The 19237-nt window shown below is 37.9% G+C and overlaps 1 protein-coding gene across 3 annotated transcripts in view; it reads right to left on the bottom strand.

Moving 5' to 3' along the window:
- NKAIN2 (sodium/potassium transporting ATPase interacting 2) overlaps window positions 1–19237 on the bottom strand; it is a 952120-nt gene that overhangs the window by 741130 nt on the left and 191753 nt on the right. The window lies entirely within an intron of this gene.

Genomic DNA, 19237 nt, shown 5'->3' with positions numbered 1-19237 from the left:
AATGAAGACATTAGGTAAAGGTAACCACGAAGAGTTTCTTACTATAGAAAACAAACTCCTAAAGATTTAGGAAGGAAAACTGTTGTTGACCCTGACAATTTAAACTTCAAAATAAAAGACCCTTAAAATTTCACAGAATTTTACAATCCAAATGCCAAATAATATTTTAATTTACTTCAATATGCTTTCCTTCCACCTCCATAGTAAGAGAGGCAGGAATTATGCTTTGAAAAGTCAAGCCAATGTCACTTTAAATTATTATATTTTAAGAGTTGCACATTAAGATAGGAATGTTAAGGGGGAAAAATGACCCTAATTGGCTATATTTTAATGGTGAGAAAATGTACCAGAGTGGGCCACTGTGATGTTTGGATGGTATGTTGACTCTCTGGGGGTGTCTCACTGGAACACAGCCTTGGGCATTTGCAGGAGTGCAGATCCGGGTTCAAATACAAGCTCCAACACATACCTCAGGCAGGCAAATGTAATTCAAATCTCCAGTCTTTGGTTATTTCTCTAAATTTGTAAAATAGAAATAAAAAGAACCAACCTCCCACAGCTGCTGTAGGGACCATAAGAGAAAAGGAAATGAAGGATGAAAACCTTGACCTGGACCAAAACAGAAGACCCCATAAGTCAGCCCTGCAGTTGAGACAGATGGTTGTTGCTGTTGTCTGGGGGGCTGATGTACACAGTCAAGGCCTGCAGTCCGGGGAACAGCCTCAAAAACAGTGAAATTGTTTGAGGCAAGAAAGTTGAGCAAAGAAAATGTCAAAGCCAAGTTAAAAAGGTAATTTCAGCTTCCTCAAAACTGATTAGCATTGTGGACTGTGGCATGAATTCACACAACGGCTCATTCTATTCTGAGTAAAAAGTGATCACTGCTTTCGGGGAAAGCATGCACTAAACTGCCAAGTTAATCAAGGTACATCAAGCATTGCATACAAATGCAACTTTTTTTTTTTAATTCCAGCAATTCACATTATTATGTTTACAATTAACTAGTTCTTGACGGTATGATTTGTTGAGGTTTGAACAAATTTCCTCAGGAGTTTTTATTGTGCAAATTTTACGACAAAACCTGCCCATGACACTTTGGCCTGTCAATAATTTACAAAGGAATCTCTGGTTTCCTTTGTACACATAAACCTTGCCAGGAGAGGTCTTATATTGGCAGTTTTTATTCTGTTTATTAAGTAGTAAGTAATATTCCCTGAACAGTTTTCTTAAAATTTAAGTTCTAAAATGTTAAATGCAAAAATTGGGAAAAAGCTAGATAGCTTTCATGCAGCTTTTTAAAATTTGCAAGTATTCTATAAATTAACCACTGAATCCACAAATCAAAATCGAAAATACCCAGAAAGAAAAATTAGAAGCTAGAAAGATACAGAATATGGATCAGAGGAATTTCAGCAGTGTGGACTGATTGCATAATGAGAGTTGGTGATAGAGAAAGAGTGAGAGATTGAGGGAGACAGAGAGAGAGAAAGGGGAGGTCTGCAAAGTGTATTCTGGTAGAGAAATCTAGTAATTGCTTCAATCTCAAGTGCTGGTCACTATAGATGGTAGGGCATCCTCCAGGGTACTTAGGAGGAAGACTAAAACCACACCTGCAATGGTACTTCCAAGAGAAGAGCTCATAAATACTGATTGTTATAGGAGATGCATAGAATAAAATGAGCCAAACTTCTTTGGACTGATGTATGTTATCAAAGGAGATGTTATCGTTACTAATGACCCAGTCACAGCTAATGATTTTATGGCCAACCAGAGGACTGAGCAGTTATGCTAAACTTACAGAACAGCTTTGCAGTACTTCACGGTGGTTTTTATTCTCAGCTGAACCATTCAAAATGTGGTTCTTTTAATGAACTATGAAATGATCCAATAAGATCCTCTCAAGCATGAGGCACACTGTGTGACTTCGTGGTGATGGGATTTAAGAAGTCAGGATCAATTTGAAAATTTAAAGGAATGAGAAATTAAAACTTAAACTCTATTAAAAAAAAACCCATCACATATTGATAAATAGGATTTGGGGAGGAAAGGAAAAGTTCACTGTCTATTTAAGAGTAAAGAAAAAAATTTTAAAGATTTTGGGCAAAATTGGGTTATGGGCCCATCTCTAAAAACATTCATGGACAAATGGAAAAGAATTAAATACATTTGGCTTATATATACCCTCAAGAAAGGGAAAGTGTCCCTTTCCCAAAGCTGTAGAAATGCAAATATAATAACCATCTTATGGGCAAGAAAACAGAAGAGATGGTTTTAGGCAGGCAGGCAGCATACAGCCTTCATACTCTGCTAGTCATGATCCAAATTAAAATGTCCTTAAAGACAGTCTGAGTCCTTCAAATTATACATTCCATTGGAACAGGAGATTTATCTCAAAAAATTCTGTAAGATAATAATCAAAGAAAATATTTTAAAAATTATTCATATAAGACCACTGATTTCAAGACTATTTAAAATACCAAATATTATGGAAAAATATCTACTAGCACAAGTTATGTCAAACATATAATGGAATGTTCATATGGCTGAATATGCAGCCTTTCAAAATAATGACAAAAATATTGATAGTTTGTTAAACAAGCATATTAAAATTTCCTTTTATGTAAATATGTGCTCTAAAACAAAATGCAAGATGTTCAACAAAATGGTAACATCCAGAGTAACTATTAGTTTCTTATATATACACACTTTTCTTTTTTCTTTGTTTTTTTTTAAGATTTTATTTATTTATTCATGAGAGACACAGAGAGAGAGAGACAGAGACAGAGACACACGCAGAGGGAGAAGCAGGCTCCGTGCAGGGAGCCTGATATGGGACTCGATCCCGGGACTCCAGGATCACGCCCTAGGCTGAAGGCAGGCAGTCAACTGCTGAACCACCCAGGGATTCCCACACTTTTATTTTCTAGAGTATTTCAATAAATACATATTTTTAATCAGGTAAAAATAATCTGAAAAGGAGGAAGAAAGGAACTTTTAAATACCAAAGGCAATAAATTTATAATTTTTTGTAATAACAGAATACTTAAAATAATATCAGTGTCCAACCCTAGAAGCCTTTTTGGGGAAATCCAATGTTTATCGACCTAGAAAGATGGTCACGGTGAAAGACTAGGTTACAACATATTATTGATTGAAAAAAGTAGATTACAATACTGTATATTTTGTATGTTGCCATTTTTTGTTCACTTAGCAAATATGTACATGGTCTGTCTTACAGTTATTGAGCTTATAAAACCAATAAAGATCTCTTGGACTATAATCAAGATGTCACTGGGGCTGCATTCTTCTTTGAAGACTAGGAGAGAATCCCTCGCCTTACATTTTCTAGCTTCCAAAAGCCATCTGCATTCATTGGCTTGAGGCCTTTCTTTTATGTAAGCCAGCAAGGTGGTATCTCCCTAAGCCATTTTCTGTGATTGCATTGGTCTCTGACCTGAGCTAAGAAATGTTCACTGCTCTTAGAACTCATATTATTAGACTGGGCCCATCTGAATAATTTTCCCATCTGCAGTTCCAGAACCTTCATCACACCTGAATATTCCCTTTTGTTATATAAGGTAATATAGTCAGTTTCCAGAGTTCCCACCCCCGCAGAGTTCCCCCCAACCCAGGACTATTATTCTGCCTACCACACAAATTATCAGGGATGTCTGTCTTAACTATGGTCTTTAATAATGAAACTTTAATTTACAAGGAAAACAACTCATTCACTATATCCTTACCTCCTTTCACCTTAGATTTCTCATATTTTAATAATGAGATGAAAATGATGAGCTTATCTATGTAAACAGATATAGGTTAATAGTTTTGATGTTAAAACTATTAAAGCTTCTAGACGAGAAATATATGATAAAACCATTGTAACTCTGGGTTAGGCAAAGATTTCTTGAATGGTAAAACAAAATCTATAAAGAACAAATAGGTAAGTACTTCAAATTAAATATTTTTTTATGAACACTAGAGAATGAAATCAGACTCAAATAATATTTTCAAGTGTGCTTGATAAAAGACTTATATGCAGAACCTATGAAGAGTGCTCGAAGTTTTAGAATAAGATAAAATTTCTAATTTAAAAATGGACAATATTTTAATAGATAATTCACCGAAGAAGTTCTATGAGAATCACATAAAAGATGTTCAAAATGATTATAGGGCAGTGCAAATGAAACCACAATAAAATACCACATACACCTTTTTTATTTCATTATACACTTACTTAAATGGCTACAATTAGGAAGACTGAACATCTCAAGTGTTATCAAGGAGACAGAGTAGCTGAAACTCTCATGCATCACTGATAGGATTATAAAATGTTACAACCATTTTGAAAAGCAGTGTGACAGTTTCATAAAAAGTAAAATATACAACCATCATATAACCTAGCCTTTCATTCCAAATATTTAATCAAGAGAAAGGAAAGCATTACATTCATGAGAATTATACATAAATACACATTAAAATTTAAAAAAAGAGCCAGATGAAAGAAACAGCAATACTGTATGATTCTACTTATATAAAATTCTAGAAGATGGAAACTAATCTATAGTGGCAGAAAGGATATTAGTCCTTATCTGGGGTGGGGATTGGAGAGGTGAGAGGGTAGGAAAAAAGGGGCACAAAAACTTTTGGAGGTGAGGAGGTTTTTCATCATGACTGTGGTCAAGGTTCCATATGGTATATGTACAACAAAACTTTGGTATATGTATGGTATATGTACAACAAAACTTTGACTATATTTGTTTTATTTCATGCCAATTATACCTCAAATTGTTTAAAACAGAAAAAAAAGATAGGTTATATCTGTATGAATAGAAGAAAGGAGGAGTATGGGACTAGGTGGTGAAGCTGGACAGGTAAGCTATGGCTCAGAATGTTGTCCAATTTGCTACAGGTTTGAATTCTGTCCTACGTGTAATGAGGAGCCAAGTGAAATTGATAAAATGGGAGTGATCTGATCAGACCACTAAAAAATATGCCTTGAAGCAAGTAGTGTGGATTTTGAACTGAGATCGCCAAGAGTCTGTTGACAGGAACATACTAGTTGCAAAGACTGTATTATTCTTTACTTAAAATCTGATGAAGGTCTAAACTAAGCAGACCAATGAAAAACAAGGGGAGACCAATTTTATGCACAGATGTAAAGAATTCAGGCGAGAAGAACTGATGCTCCGTGAAATATGAAGGCATCTGGAGAGTGTATGGTAAGAGATGAACCAAGTTTGGGAGACCCAGCATATGATGATATCACTAGCACAGAGGTGTAAAACAAGTTTGAGGAAGGAAGGTAGTAATTTAGGTTTGAGACATGTGGACTATGAGGTGCAAAAATGATATTCAGATGGAGACTCATAGTTGAAAATATAAGTCTTGAGCTTTAAAAGGGAAATATACATTAGGGAATAAATAACTGAACTATGATCATTCAACATAAAAGGATGGATGGTCTCACATAGAGTATATAAAACAAAAACAAAAGAGGACTTTAGTTATGCCTCTGGAAAATGACCTCAAGTATGATAGATGACTGAAGAAAGACTCCATTCAACACTAAGAAGGAGGACCATAGAAAAAAAGAAGGACCAAAGGAGGAAGAGGTACTTAACAATGGCCAGTGGAAAGCCAAATGGTTGTGAATTAAAGTCCAAGTCATTTATAGTCATTTATAGATTCAGCAAATAGTCATTTATAGATTCATTAACAGCCTTTGTGAAGGCAGTTGCCACATAGCCTTGTGAGTAGAATCTGGTCAAAAAGAGTTAAACCGATGAATTTGAGTTAAGGAGAGAAAAAGTAAAGGTAGTGACTAGGGGTTACTCCTTAAAAATGTATCAATAGGTAGATAACAAATATAAAAGAGATTATATCTATTGAAGATTAAAAACTGTACAAAAAAATAAAAGAAAACTGTACAAAAGAGAAGAGAAAAAAAAAAAAAACAGTCCCAGCCAATTTCTGCTTTTTAAAACCATTCCTAAGGGCAGAAAGACCCATCATAATGTAAAACCACCACAGCAATAACTATACTAGCCAACTTGGTTGATCCTTTGTAACATTCCAGTCACTACTCTAAACACACACACACACACACACACACACACTTTAACTTTTAAAAAGTCCCTATGCTTGTACAAGCAATTATGATCCCTATGTTATAGAGAAGGAAATTAAGCCAAAGAAATGTTAAGAAACTTTCCCAAGGTTAGTAAGTGATAGAGACAGTGTTTGAGTCCAGGGTACACTCTTAGCTAGGACACTATGGAATAAACAGAACACTAAAGGAATCTAGGATGATGCACCCAACTTCCTAGATGATTTTTGTTCCTGGGATCATCTTTAAATCTGCAATGAAGATATACAAAATAATTATGTTATACAACTTCACGATATGAAGGGGAAAGAAAGTAAAAGGCCATAGCTGTGAACTACTGAAGGGAGGATTATGCAGTTACTATTACATGCTTTCCTTTACTCTGGCCACCCTTGGTGAGGGTAGGATAGACCCCTGTCAGTTGAAAAATGCCCAAGGGTTACTCTTTGATCTGTCCTCTGAGGAGAGTTAGGTCATTTTACAAAGGCCCTTATATCCCTTCAATTCCTCAGAGAGCAAAGTCTGAATTAGAAGTGGGAGTGGTCCACCCTGTTCAGAGGGCAGTGTTGGTCTCTCAAAGGAATTGTACTTCCTTGACATTTTAAGAGAACAGATTTTTTAGTGTGGGCCCCATAAGAGAAAAAAAAATCCAAACTTGGGATTTTCATTTAAAATCAAGACCATGGTATCTTTTCAAAGCCAATCTTTGTTCCTTTGATGCATTCTCACTTTGGAATTAAAAGGGGGAGAAGTAGTATTAAGAGACTGATGCTCTACCTTGGATGAGAACAGAATTGTTTAAGAGATTTCACATGGACTATGGCAAGATACTGCTTTCTGTGGGAGATTATGGGACTTCGTATATTCTCATTAAGTCAACCTAATTTTGTTTTTGATTAACATATATTATGGTTCCTACTATTCTATATGTTATTTCTTAAAAAAAATAAAAAATAAAAAATCAATTACTTCAATATGAATATATTAGACCAGATATTCTTTTTTTTAAGATTTTATTTATTTATTCATGAAGAGACACACACACACAGAAAGAGAGAGAGAGAGAGAGAGCAAGAAGCAGAGACAGAAGCAGGCTCCATGCAGGGAGCCTGACATGGGACTCGATCCCAGGTCTCCAGGATCAGGCCCTGGGCTGAAGGCAGTGCTAAATCACTGAGCCACCCAGGCTGCCCAAGACCAGCTATTCTTAAAAGTACTTGGTTTCAGAACCTAGGTACAGTGTAGTTACTGGATCCAAAAAGGGGTTTATGTAGGTTATGTGATAGTGATATTTACCACAACAAAGATTAGAAATTTTAAACATTTTAAAATAAAAATAAACCTAAATATATTAAGTATTTATGAAAAATAAGTTTTCTAAAATAAAAAGAACTGAAAAAAATATTATATACGTATTTTAGAATTACAGGCTTTATGGAGAGAAAGTCTGAGTTTCCTATTTGGTTGTCTGTTCCATATGCTCTTTTGATGAAAGAGTATGTAGAAAACCTAGTTTTACACAAATATGGAGTCGGAAAAGAGAAGAGTATTATAATAGTCTTTCAATATTCTTTGATACTATACCAAAAGTTGAAAGGTGTAGTTTGGGTTTTTTTTTTTAAGTTATGTTGCAACATGGATCTAAAACTATATCAATACAATTTTGTGATATTAAAATCAATTGGTGTGTCTTGCACTTTGGATGATTCCTTGCCCAGGAATAATTTTGTAATGTCCCACATTAGTAATTTGAAAATAATCTGAATTTTGCAAATTTTCCAAATGTTGCCTCTTTTTGTTAAACAGTATTCAGAAGTCATATTCATTACTAATGTTACCACCCGTCTGATTCAGAAAATTCTTCAAGTACTGGAAGCTGTCAAATTCACAATGGCAAGTACAAGTTTTCTACAACTGAAAACTAAAAATTCAAATTTTGTCATAAACAAACACAGTCAATTGCCTTTCTTAATTTCTATTTTTTAAAGTAATCTCTACTCCCAACGTAGGGGCTTGAATTCACAACCCCAAGATCAAGAGTCATTTGCTCCACCTACTGAGCCAGCCAGGTGCCCATGTCTACCGTAATTTCTTAAAGTAATAAACGTAACTTGTCTGTTTCAGAAAACGTATGAAAATACCCAAGTCTAAATAATCATAATTTCAGTTCTTTTCCAAGTAAAATTCATGTTAACATGGAAAAAAATGCACTGAGATTCACTCAGCAACTGCACAAGTGCTTTTCCTCGAGATGACATTATCACACTTCAGCATACAGCAAATGTGCTTGATGCATGCTCCTCATTTTGACACAGAATAGTAAAAGGATACTTATTTGGGGGGAGGGCAATAATTAACAAAATTCATAGTTTTTACTGTTTCATCAAGGACTTTAGGTGAAACTTAGCTTTTGGTTTTTTGTTTTTGTTTTTGTTTTTGTTTTTTTTACACACACTCCGAGTGCACTATGGTAAAGAACACATGGACAAGTATACGTTGGTGCCAGCACCTTGATTCATGCTAAAGTGAGTAATAATACTTTCTGCATTGGTGTAAATATCAGTAAAATGGATAAAGTAAATAATGTCTCCCTTTTATTAGTAAAATAGTTCAATCTTTCTGACTCTTGGAAAGGTCCACAAATCATACTTTGAGAACAGCCAGGGGACAGCAGCAACAAGTAAATGCATTTACATTTAAAAGTTCTAATAATATTATGAATTTAACCTCAAACCCTTGAGTATTGAGAAGGCATTTAAAAGGTACACCATCCATCTCCATTTATAGTTTAAAACTGTAAATAATTATTTGTTAGGGCACTAACTGTTAGCAATGCAAACCAAGTGATAGATTTATGGGCAAACACTCCACCTGTGAGTGTGTGAGACACGCAAACACCATAGATAACAAAATGGACACACTTTCCAAAACCAGTGGGAAAAGTTTTTAAAGCCTACTTGATACTGCACATTGCACAGATTCATTCACATAGAATGAGAAAAGTTTGCACATAAAGTGACTACATCTAATTATAAGTAAATTTCTGTTTTCAGCGGTATAAAAGATAAGGATGGAAATACAAACAATGCAAGTCAGGAGTACTTCTTTGGCAAAGAACAATCTGCAGGGTCCAATGGTGACACGGACGGGACATTGCCCAGTGTGTGGCAAGAGCAGCCTATCTTCTTAAGCTGCCACCCAGCGTTATTTCTGCACATTTGTAAAGGGAATGTCACATTCTTGGTGGGGTAAGCAACAAAGCAGACTATTCAAGACTTAGAATGCAAAGAACTAGCTTTGATGACTGCTTACCACTTATGGAAATGAAACAAATTCTATCAGTTTGAAATAAGAGATAGCTAGAAAGCTAAAAAAGTAAGTAGACTGGGCAAGTCTTCAGAGAAACACAGAGAGAGAAGAGAAACAGTCATTGTGGATGTCATTAAGAAGCGACCACCAGATGGTCCATGAGCTGGAGCCCAACAACTGGAGGCTCCCCTTGTCCTTGGAATGTGGGATCCATTTGCTTTCTCCCCTCCCAGAAGCTGCCTCAAGGACACAGTCATGAGATAGTGATGTGGTGTGGACAGCATCCAGATGGTATAAACACGACTAAACCTAGTAAAGGCCTCTATAAACTTTTAGGATTCGGACAGTTGACCTCCACACTCATTTTACAGCCACCCAAGACAAGCCTCATATTGAACTCCTTGCTTATGAAACCTGCCACTATTGATCTGGAGCAACTGGCTTCTTCCACTTCTCTGTGCCCTCCAAATACGGAGGCAAGGTTTCAGATTTCACCCAGAAGCTCCAGAGGAGCTTGCAAACCAGACAAGCAGGCAGGCAGGCAGATGGAGATGGGAGAAGAAAAGGAGGCAACAAACGGAAGAGAGTGAATAGGAGACACAGGCACCTCAAATTAAACCAGGGAATCGAAAGAACAAAGCTTTGTATTTCAGGATTACAACTGTTCCGGTGCAGATTTGTGACAATCATTACTAATTCTGACCTATCATGTAGAGCCTAGTAATTGTTTTTCCTCTTAATTTTAATGAAAATTTTTCTTTCATATGTAGAAACATGGAAAACCATCTGAAAGCACATGCCCAAGTCTCATGATAGGTTTTATTACCTTTTTCCCCCAAGAATACTCACAGCAATAGGCAACATGCCAGTGAATCCATTTCCTAGGAGTTACATCTCTTGGTTACTCTCAAAGGGTCCATCTAAGGATCACTCATGCTACCGTTCACCTGTGTTGCATTAAGAATAAGAAGTCTACTGATCTGGCCAGTCAAGTGTCAGTTTTACTGGGTTGTCTGTTGCCAAGACAGCCATTTATAAGGATTACTTTTCAGGATGACAAATGGGAGATTTAAAGCTTGACCCAATTTCTAATTCTTGAACATCTCCTCTAGAAGAGGGTCGCAGCACAAGCTTTCATAAACATGCATCCAAGCAAACATATTTTGCCACGGTTCCGGCTACTTCTGAATTACTGACTCCAGGCTGGCCTTCTCCAAGGCCTCATAATGAGATTTGTGCTGATTCTCTGGAACTGCTTCACAAATGCCATTTCCTCTCCTACCCAAAGGGCTCTGGGGCAGACTGAGTTCCTCAGGGAAGAAAAGATGACAATGCCTTTCACATTCATGCACTTACCAAATTAATGATTCTCAAGTAGGTTACAAAAAGATGTACGTAATATAGATTTCTATTTCAAAGTAGTCCTGATCTGCGATTATCTTGTTCCTTTTAAACAGAAGTGTTTACACGGTTGTTTTTGTGTTTTGGTTTGGTTTGTACAACAGTCCTACTCCTTAGTCGTTAAGAAAAAAGGAACCGATGCTTATAAACGGACCCTTGCTGGCAGGCAGTGGGAATGCAAAGAGGAATAAAGATGAGCACACGTGAGATGAAAGATCACATTTCTCTGTTGATGCCACTGAAAGGTTCTGACCAAAGCAGAGCCACTGGAGAGCTCAAGTTTGAAAACAAAACAAAACAAAACAACAAAACCCAGTACTCTTCATCCTGGCTCTACCCTCTGCCCTGGATTGACTCATGGGTCATCGCTGGGGCAGCATGACCAGCAGGAGATGGTGGACAGGGGCTTTCAACAGAATATGGTCCTCCATGACACTGTCTATCTGCTCTTTGTTGAGTTTTCAGGTGCACAACTCTTCCATCTTTTATCTCCCTGTTCATGCCCCTGCCTGTAATTCCAGAAGTCAAAGCCCTAGAGACATGAGAATATGAAGTTTGCAGGGTAAAGTGTGTGCAATTCAGTGGAATAGAGACCCTCCAGTGTTCTCCTTCCCTGTGGTCTCTGTGTTCAGGGCAAATTGATTCAGGATGCGTTGATAACAACGATCCAACTTGGTCTTTAAAAAAAAAAAAATTGGTCAAGATAACAGGCTAGTAAGTCAAACTGCCTCATTCAAATACTAACTGGGTGACCTTGAGGAAATGACTGTCAAGACTCTAAGCCTCAATATCCTCGTCTGTAAAATGGGAACAATAATAAACACCTCAAGGGTAGAGGATTAAATGACATAATATCTGTAAAGTGCTTAGTAGTCAATAATTATTAGTAAGGAGAAGAAGAACCAGGTACAGCAAGTGAGAAGAGAGGAATAGGTGCTTTTAAGTATAACTTTGGTAATTCAATATCCCACTTCCTAATCTATGATAAATTCAGATGATTTTGTGTAAAAACAATTTATAGATTCAACATAAACACATTCAAGTCTAACTTAATAAAATCCTGTAAAATAACTGTAATAATATAGAAGTATTTTATATATAAGTATTATATACTTACATATATACTTGTATAACAAAATATATATGTTTACTATATATACATTATATATTGCAACCAGCAGCTGTGCCATAACACAGTAGGAAAATAAAATGCTCACATGCTTTAAATTTGTGGCTCTCACAACCTTTTAAACAGTAGCCCACCAAAAACACACTTCATGACAAATAAGATTAACACATGAAACTAAAGTTTCATAAAACAGTCCTTGTCCTTGTTAAATGTTTTATTCTAAAACATCGTATTCTAATTTTTATATTGCCTGTAGTTTCATTTTAGAAAGGTAGTTATGACCCACTGAATTAATATCATGATCGCCACAACCGCAATCTGAAAAAGACAGATTTAAGCTATCATGTGTATGTTTCAATTAACTTTAATACACATTTTCGGGATGCTCAGTATGTGATGTGGCTTGAACAGGAATAAACCCTAGGGCACTGAAACTTCGGGCCTCAAATATGACCAACTCTACACCAGAGAGGGTAAGGGGTCAAAAATCATATTTCATCGGTGAAATAAGAGGTGTTCAACATAAGTGGTAGGTTGGAATGAACTGCGCTTCACAGAATAAATACTACAGCAGGTTGAGGTCTAGATCGCCGTTAGTCCTGTGTCACTCGACTTCAGCAAAGACTTGGTCATTGGTTCTAATGTAGTAGAAGTCCTGACAGTTGGCTTTTCTTTTTTTTAATGCAAGTGCCTGACTTTGGCGCTGACTGCCAAGACATCAGCTTCAGGGAGGCTATCCCCAGTAAGCACAGGACTGGACAAAGCATTCACAAGCGCCCCCGTCCACCCCAGCCTCCTTTGACCTTGATTTTTTTTTTTGCTTCCATGCTTTAAATTCTTACCTTCAGATTTTAAATTCACCAATAAGGGTTGAGCCTGCGAAACTCTAGGCCCCCACGCTCAACTCCAATGAAAGCGGAACCCCAGGCCTTCGCAGACACCCGCTTTCTCTCCCTATCCAGAATCCTGCTCTAAGTGCCACCTCATTTCCAGACTCCTAACTAATAAACCTCCCCCCTCACCAAAGTTTCTGGGTAGCTACCATTGAGGGCGTCTTGCAATCATCAGAAGAATCACAAGGGCAGGTCCAGTTCCAGCCCAGGTTATCAACAGGCTGAGAGAGGCAGACGGCACACACGTAGGAGGCTGGGGAGCCCTGCCTCGGAGGGGTCGCTGCAGCTGCTCCAGAGTAAACCTTCAATGTACAGGCTAGCCAGGTGCCTGTGGGCAGAGGACAGCTGTCCCTGAGCTCGGAGACGGGTCTGCAGGACAGTTCTGCGATGGCTTGACAATAAACGTTTGTGCATTTAGCAGAATTTAATCTGAGTGTTGCTTTCATGGTGCAATCTCACTGGTTGCAACCTCATGGTTGTGGGGGCAGCGGGCATAGGGGTGGGCGGTGGTGCCATATGGCCCACTTATCTCTACCCTCCGAGACTGCAAAAGTTTACGGGAATCTATTACTAAACAGCCATATTTGCGTAGGTCAGTTAACCACAGTTCTTTCACAGCATTGTGCTGAGGAACCTAGAATGACTTCTGTTCCTTTCAACAGCACATACCCCATTCCTTCGGTGACAGTGGCAGGGGGAGCCATCCTGCTCTCTTCTAGTCTGTTGGAGACATCCTGACCCTACTACCTTCACCTTCAGGCCTGTATACAGGAGCACTGGAGCTCTACATCCTGCCAGGTCCAATTAGAGGCAAGCTCAGTGGAGGGGGTGGTGGACATTGCTAGAACAATTAGAAACCAATAGCTGTGGATTTACAAGCAAAAGGGCAAAACTCTGCTGGGTCACAAAGGAAATGGGGTGGTGCATGGAGGAAAGGGGAAATAGAGTTTGATTTCCAATATTCTTAAGTGCAGCTATTTGGGCTCAGTAGGACCCAAAAGGACCCCTTCAATTTCTTGGTTATATGAGGCAATAACAACATCCCCGCTTTGTATTTTAAGTTAGGCTGGAGTTGTATTTGGTCACTAGAAACAGAATGAGTACTACCTCATGCATCCCTCCTGTATTCCACTCCCGAAGGCTGACAGTTGGGCACCGTAGCCCTCCCCAACCCCCTCACCCCCCAAAAAAATCTAGGTTAGAGCCACTCTCAACAGCTTTATCTCCCATCGATGCTGGAACTTCAATCTCAGTTTGCTCACCACCGACTGAAAAAGCCAGGAGAGTTAAAGCCTTTCTCAGGACATCGGTCTTCCCTAGAATATGTTCCTGTGTAAATTCTACTTTTTTTTTTTTTTTTAAAGACCCTGCAGAAAGTACACCTCTGTTTAAAAATCTTTTCAACTATCCCTCCTCTCCAGAATGCCTCAGGCTGTCCTCAAACACTGTCAAGCCTTTATGGTATACATACAGAATTATTTAAAGTAAATTCTACACAAACAGGATACAATGGCAGTGTTCTGAACCTTGCTGGAGTGTAAGGGTGGATGAGCAGGGAACGAAAAAGATGCAGAGGAACTGGTAGGAGTCTATCACAGGAATCCTGCAGTGAGATGACAAAGGCCTGTCTCAAAGAATGACAAAAAGAAGGAACAGTTATAAGACTCAAGGGGATTGATGAGATTGGTGGCAGATTGCCCAGCTGGTTGAAATGGCTTAATAAAGACACAGTACCAAAAGCCAGGTCTCCTGAATCTTGTCCCGTCGTCACCCTGATATAATCATACTGGACAATCAGAACTAATTTTTTTTTCTACAGGTTGACGGGTCATAAATTGGTAATTCCCTTCAAGGAAACAAATGATTGGATTTTGTAAAATAGGCAGGACTATAGTTTTTTTTTTTTTTTTCATTTAAATGACTATGCTAAGGTGGCATTTTGCCAGAATTGGTACAAAATTAAATAAAAAGGGAAATGATATTTGAAACATGAAAATGAATATTAAGTATTTCAAACCTAGTGGATATATTACGTTACATGACCTAGCATGTGACCGCTATAAAATGATTTATGACATTATGACATACATATAAGTGTATGTTATATTTAGACTTTAAATCTGTTAGCAGTTCCTAAGATGAGTTCATTTATTGGTACATTTTAGATATTTGCAAATATTTAGAGTCATTCCACGGATTTTTTTTTTTCAAAAAATATTTACAATTAGTCTTTAGGGAAGAATTTGTTAGGATAGTTTAGAAGCAGAAATAAGTTATTCTCTTTGCCTCAACATTTTTTTAAGATTTTATTTTTTAAGTAATCTCTACACCCCCAAAGTGGGGCTTGAACTCATGACTCCTAGATCAAGAGTCACATGCTCTACGAGACTGAGCCAGCTAGGTGCCCCATTTTCCTGAATGCTATATACATTTCAGTTCTCATTTCTGATATTTTCCATCGCGGAGTTCCACTCATCCATCGGGATCTCTGCTGCTTGGAGGCATCTCCACTTGGAGCCCCACATGGCAGTGTTGCTCTGAGAATGCGGTGCCTTTCAATAAACAGTGGGAGTCACTTCTCTGTAGCTTTGAAATCGGGCAGAGGCTGTGACCAGTTCCGTTCCCCCAACACTAATCTGCTTGGCCCCACAAGGTGTACTGTCAGTCATTCCTGCTCACTTTGCCATTCCTCTATCTTGGTAAGGACAAAATCCCCTGTTCCTATCAATGTCCTTAGAGACACACAGTTAAAGCAGTAGCAGACACACATTAAGGACTCCATAGCAAAGTCTGCTAAACAAACTGCATTCCATCAGGAAGTTCCAAGAAGTCTGGCAAGAACCAAGACAAGAACACAAAAACAGTAGGAGATCATGGTACCAGTAAAGGGGATATATGGATTCTTTCCTATTGTGTATTTATTAACGCATTCTTAATGCCTATATGGCCAGGGCAAAAGTAGAATTTAGAACATTTAAGATGATCCCACACTATCTTGAATGATTTTTTAGAAAAACACATGTACGCATCCAAGCTTAGGTCATCAGCAAGTTTATGAAAATATGATTTTAGATCTCTATCTACACCCCTGATGTTAACACTGTTTTTAAATAGGGCTGCCAACATAATGAGTCTTGGTACCTTATGTTGTTCTTGTAAATAATAAAGCAACATTTCCATAAAGAATAGTGCAATTTATCTCCTTTGGGTCAAGAAGGGATATCATAATTATCCTGTGAGGAATGAAAAGGGTTTGAGAAGAAAGTCTAATCAGGAATTCATTCTACCTACTTAGAAACACAATGTTCCAAATGGAGCCACTCATCTTTGTGTCTTTATAACTCACATGAGAGCTTCAGTTGTTGCAGCATGCCGGCAGAGCTCTGCTCAAAGCTTAGAACACAGTATGGGCAGTTCAAACCCTGCCAAAGTCTATTTATAATCCATATGAAGCCCCTTCTCATTCTCAGTGGATCTACAAATTCAAATACAGTATATAATACTGGAAAGGTGGCCAATTCTCTCTCACTAAATTGTTTTCACAACTGCTCTTCTAATTCTTCTTGCAATAAACAAAGAAAATGAGACGCTCTTCTGGAAGGAGTAAAGGTAAATAAGAAGGAACACTGTAGGCAGGACAGATTGTGAAATACCTTAAAAGTCAAACTAAGGCAGGTAGAGCTTCAAATGTCAAACTAAGGCAGGTAGAGCTTCTATTCCAGAGTCGAAGCAGATCTATGGAGGACTCTTTTGGTGAGGACACACAAGATGGATTATGGGTTGATACTTAAAAAAAAAAAAAAAAAAACTACAGAAGAAAATGAAAGTCTGGATTAGGTCAGTAGTAAGGGAAAAAAGGGACAGATAGGATAAATTAAATAGGAAGACTTGTTTCTTTGTAATTTCTCCGGTGTCTAATGCCAGCACAAAGTTCTCTAGTTCCTCATAGACTATCCATTTGACTCAAATTATGCTATTTTTTTATTTTTTTTATTTTTTTAGTGTGTTCTCTATCCCCAATCTCATTACAGTCTTGGGACATCCATAATATTCAGGCATCGGATGGATACACCTGGCACATCTCAGATGGTGCCCAAAAATGTGTTCCCTTCTACATTATGCCTCCAAGAATGATAGAGAAAACTTGATTATTGTTCTATACTAGCTTTTCTGGAAATCAAATATGAAGATATACCCTTCAACTAGAATCTTTCAGGCATGAATCTGTCTCTGCATCACTTTTGTGTAGCACTCAGAGGCAGCCCTCAGCTTCAATAAAATGTTGAATGAATAAACTGTATACAATTGTATTCAGACTAACAGTGATTATGATTCAATGGAGAAATACCAACATGATCATAATATAGGACAAATAATATTTTTCCTTTGAGTAACCCTTATTTACAATGTTCATTTATGCTTTCATATGTAGGATAACTGGCACCTAACATCTTACATATTCTATTTAGAATGTGATATAAATACTGATTTATACTACTCATTCCTTTTAGAATTCACTTGATTTCTCTGTGTAGGACTCATTGTTCAGCATTCTAAGAAACAGCCTCTTAAAAAATCTGTCAATTTAGCTCTTTAACAAGGTAATGAGAATTTAGGTGCTGACACTCCTATGCACGTCTATATATATTTAGTTGGAACATTAGTGACATATTTTTAGAAAATACATTGATTCATTATTTTTTAGAAAAACCAGATGCCTAAATGAAAAGCAGTGCATGAGATTCTGTTATGCAGGCAGATGTCAACTTAAGAAAGAGTACGTTACTGGGGCACCTGGGTGGCCCAGTCTATTAGGCATTTGACTCTTGGATTTGGCTCAGGTCATGATCTCAAGGTCAGGGGATCCGCCCACATTGGGCTCTGTGCTCAATGCACAGTCTGCTTCAGATTCTCTCTCTTTCTCTCAAAATCTTTATAGAAAGAGCAGTATATTACTTTGTCCTGTTTGCTATTGTTGAAAGTCTTTATAGGAGAATGCTTTACATGAGTATCTTCACAGTCCTGGATAACTTCATTCCATGGAGTTGACCTCATAGACACAGATCCACTACAGAACCTCTCATCTCCTGTTTCACTTTCTCTATGTAGACATGGTATTAGTCAATCACAGTTTTCAGAACTGAATAGTTAAAAAAAATAAAAATAAATCAGCTTGTTTAAGATTTTATTTATTTATTTGAGAGACAGTATCTGAGCTGGGGGCAGGGGTTGAAAGGAAGAGAAAAGCAGACTCCCCGCTGAGCGGGGAGCCCAACGCAAAGCTTGATCCCAGGACCCTGAGATCCTGACTTGAGCTGAGCTGAAGGCAGACACTTCACCCACTGAGCCACCCAGGGGCCCCTAAATAGGCTGCTTTCTAATATGATACTCAAAGGCCATTCCCCTAAGTGAAGAGAAGTGAAGGAAAAATAAAATTTATAAAACAAAATTACACCTAAGAAATGAAAAGAAACTTTCTCCTTAATTTATTTAGGGACACCTGGGTGGCTCAGCTCTACGCATCTGCCTTTGGCCAAGGGTATGATCCTGGAGTCCCAGGATGGAGTCCCACATCAAGCTCCCTGCAAAGTGCCTGCTTCTCCTCTGCCTGTGTCTCTGCCTCTCTCTCTCTCTGGGTCTCTCATGAATAAATAAATAAAATCTTGGAAGGAAGGAGGGAGAGAGGAGGAAAGGAGGAAGAAAGGGGAAAAAAAGATTATAATGGGTTGCTCAGCATCACTAACTGGCATCTCTAGTTTGGTCTGATCTAGGTCATTCTGAAAAGAAGTTTTAGCACATGCCAGTGCTATTGCAACCAAGCCATGGGCTATTTTAATATTCTGGCCATCTACTATGTGCCAGGCTTTGTACTCAGTGCTGGTGATTATTTATTTCAATGATGAACAACTAGTTTGTGGATTTTATAGTGTACTGGAGCAGAGAGACAATTAACCAAGGAATCACACTATAATGAGAAGGGACACTTCATAGCAATGCCACTAATAATAATTGTACTGCCTTCCTGGTATGATTTGGAAGCTCCTTTCCTAATGAACAACAACAAATAACAGAATTTAGCGTGTCAGTGAAAAACAAACAAACAAGCAAAAAGAACAAGACAAACCAAAAAACGTGTTGGCAATTCAGGGATGTTGGGTTAAAAAAAGATATAACTCATCACCTGGTAAGAATAACATGCTTACTATCCTTAAAAGCTATAAATCCTACAGAGTATTTTTTTAGGAGATAATTTAAGACCCAGATTCCTAGACACATGGGGAATGAAGAAACAGTGTTCATGGAGTTGAAGTAAAATGGAAAAGAGGGCAGCCCTGGTGGCGTAGGGGTTTAGTGCTGCCTTCAGCCCAGCGTGTGATCCTGGAGACCTGGGATCGA

The sequence above is a fragment of the Canis aureus genome, chromosome 1, assembly GCF_053574225.1.
Source record: "Canis aureus isolate CA01 chromosome 1, VMU_Caureus_v.1.0, whole genome shotgun sequence".
Classification (NCBI taxonomy): Eukaryota; Metazoa; Chordata; class Mammalia; order Carnivora; family Canidae; genus Canis; species Canis aureus.
Note: the sequence above shows the minus strand (reverse complement) of the source record. Positions and strands in the feature narration are given on the sequence as shown.